Below are 3,046 nucleotides of genomic sequence, written 5' to 3' on the forward strand. Positions count from 1 at the left end.
CCGAACCCTTGCCATCTTCATACTTCCCCTTGCTATCATAATTCCTAGTCCCCACATGCCATGCTTGGTAGTTTTGCATGACATCTTCGATTATCTCCTCAATTTGGTCCTCCGTCTTATTCATAATTGGACCACCCGCCCCCGCATCAAGACTTGTTTTGGAGGTTGGGCTAAGTCCCAAGTAGAAAGTTTGTAGGAGGATCCACTTAGGGATTCCGTGGTGAGGGCACTCCCTATGGTATTCCTTGAATCGTTCCCAAGCCTCAATTAGGGATTCATCACGCTTTTGCTCAAAGGATTGAATTTTGTGCCTATACTCCGTCGTCTTCCCATGCGAGTAGAACTTGCTAAGGAATGCACTTGTCACTTCGTTCCAAGTCCTTAGTGAATTTGGCTTGACCTTTTTGTCAAGACAATCACTTGCTCGCCCCAATAGAGAAAACCGGAATAGCTTCAACCTAACATATTCGGAAGTCACCCCGTTGTACTTAATAGTATCGCAATAATGTTCAAATTGTTTCCAGTGTTCATGAGACGATTCAATACATTTTCCACAAAACGGGTGACTTTGAACCAAGGTAATCAACGCGGGCCTTATCTCAAAGTTGTTGGCATTAGTGGTCGAGGCTTGTATGCCACAAGTTGCCTCAAAGGCTCCCGGTATGCCCAAGTTCTTAACCGGAAGAGTCATTCTATCAATGGTTGGACTTGATGGATCTTGATTCGGATCTTCACTCAAAGGATCAAACCGATTGTAGCTCGATGAACGGTTTGGATACGTCTTAAGCTCCGCAAAGTCCTCTCTAACTCTAGGTCGAGAGGGTAGAGAGGCCTATGACGAGTTCGCCCCCTATCTTGCACAAAAACTCAAACCAACCGTGAGCAATGAAAAAGAAAACTAAAGCAATAACAAAAAAAATTGGTCTTTTTGGTTAAACTGGACTCGATTAATACTAAACTCAAGAACAACAATCGTTCCCCGGCAACGGTGCCATTTTTACGAGGCTTTTTCCGTTTCGTTGAAAACGGAATCTACCTATCAAACAATATTTGTAAAATTCTTAAACCGGAACACTATATGAGTTATAGCGGTAAGTTCAAGTATCGTCCCAAGAGAACGGTTCGTTTTCGAGTTTATGGATCAAGCTAGTTTAGAAGACTAATTTCAAGAATTCGACACAACTAAGGACATCAAAAGAATTATGCAATCAATTATAAAGGAGCTAGGGTATAGGGGAAAAACAAGATGCTATGCAATCATGGCAATGCAAGGACATTCAAATTAGGTAGCAACTAACGAATATGATCCGGCACCCCTTTCGGTTAGCGAACCTTGCCAAAACCAAGCCTAAGATACGCTTTAGCGTCACCCTAGAATTAGTATGGGAATCTAGATCACCTAGTTACTTCAAATCCAACATAAATCCTCAATCTCTTGACAAATCCATGAAGGAAGACCCAATTCTACCGACTAGCCTAGCATTTGCAACTACCAAGCTATTCAAACATGGAATCCCAAAAATTGCATATCAAGCTTTAATTGCATCAACAATTTTACATAATACCTCTAAGTTCCCCAATTAATCCCCAGTTATCACCCCTAACCCTAACTAAAAATCTACCCACTACTCATTATACTAAGGAATGAAATCAAAGAATTTCATTTAGCCATGGAATTGGAGAACTAAATTGAAAAGCAAGCTAGCAATTGAAATTGAATAGATGAAGAGAATCAAAGGCAAAATCAATCAACAATCAACAAACAATCAACAAATTCAACATTTTTACAAATCGAAAAACATATTATTCTTCGACAAGCGTAATGACACATTATTAACACGCTAATACTCAAAACGACCCTTGCACAATTAGAATGCGCACAAAAGGCACGTTTAGAGCATAAACGACTAAAATGTACGCAAAACAAGAAAATGTTACGATTAATGCAAAAATGCGATAAACGAACTAAAAACGATAAAATTAAGCAATAATAATAAGATGCTAATAAAATTAACTAAAATCCTAAGCTAAGAGCGACATAAATGTCGCTCATCAGAGTGATGTATAAATAATTTGTCCAAAAGCCGTTATTTATAGTGATCTGAATATTGTAGATTTTCCATAAACCTTAAAACGACAAGGATTAGAAAACTAGAATTAGGAAGAGAGGCCTAGAGTCCACAAATGACTCAACCGGTCGTTTGGAAGATTTTTGGCACAAGTAACCTACATAGAAATGTTATTTGGCGCTAGGTTGGCCCATACGCGCTTCCACGCGCTAGCTTCCTTGCTTGCGGGCTGGTGCTGCTAGCTTGTGCGTTGGCCCATGGGCCCTGGCCTGGCGTTAGCGCTAGGCTGCCTTGCATTGGCCCATGCGCTAGCGCTTGGCTAGCGCACGCTCTCCATGGGCCGTGATACACGCGACCTTTAGGCCCGTGCTTCCGGCTCATGGATCGAGCTTTGCGTTTCCAATTTGACTTCTAATTCGGGTAATATATACGATTCTAACAATATTTTTGTTTCCGAAATTATTTCTGATTCGAACAATATTTTTGTTTCGTGTAATATTTCTATTTCAGATAATATTTTCCTTTCCGGCAATATCTTCTTTTCAGACAAATATTCTCGTTTTTGCCTTTTGATGGTTTGTGAAGGAAATAATGCCCTTGGTCGAAGTATGCATTCAATGCAATGTCTAATAAATGCGGTTCAATATTAATTATACATATTAATAATTCATTGAGATCAAGTGAGCTGTATGCCTAGCTAGAGGCCGCTTCAGTTCAAGTGGAATTAATAGTATTAATCCACAGCTTACTCTTGACTGAACCCGTAATGTTACACAAATAGTACGTGAACGGATCAAGTATTTAAGTGAATTAAATACTCCATTTATGGATATTCGAAATCGATGGATCTCGGTTCCAATGGGAGCTGAAATCGTCAAAGGCAAATTATGAATACTCCGGAAACGATGATATTGCCGGAAACGGAAATATGGATCGTATCAGAAATATAAATATTATCCAAGTCGTAGATGTTGCCG

At 39.8% G+C, this 3,046-nt stretch overlaps 1 pseudogene; it reads left to right on the forward strand.

Annotated features, from left to right (window-relative positions):
- The first annotated feature begins 212 nt into the window (after positions 1-212).
- Positions 213-313, forward strand: LOC130460327 (uncharacterized; annotated as a pseudogene).
- The last annotated feature ends 2,733 nt before the right edge of the window (positions 314-3,046 follow it).

Source organism: Spinacia oleracea, chromosome 4 (assembly GCF_020520425.1).
Source record: "Spinacia oleracea cultivar Varoflay chromosome 4, BTI_SOV_V1, whole genome shotgun sequence".
Taxonomy (NCBI): domain Eukaryota; kingdom Viridiplantae; phylum Streptophyta; class Magnoliopsida; order Caryophyllales; family Amaranthaceae; genus Spinacia; species Spinacia oleracea.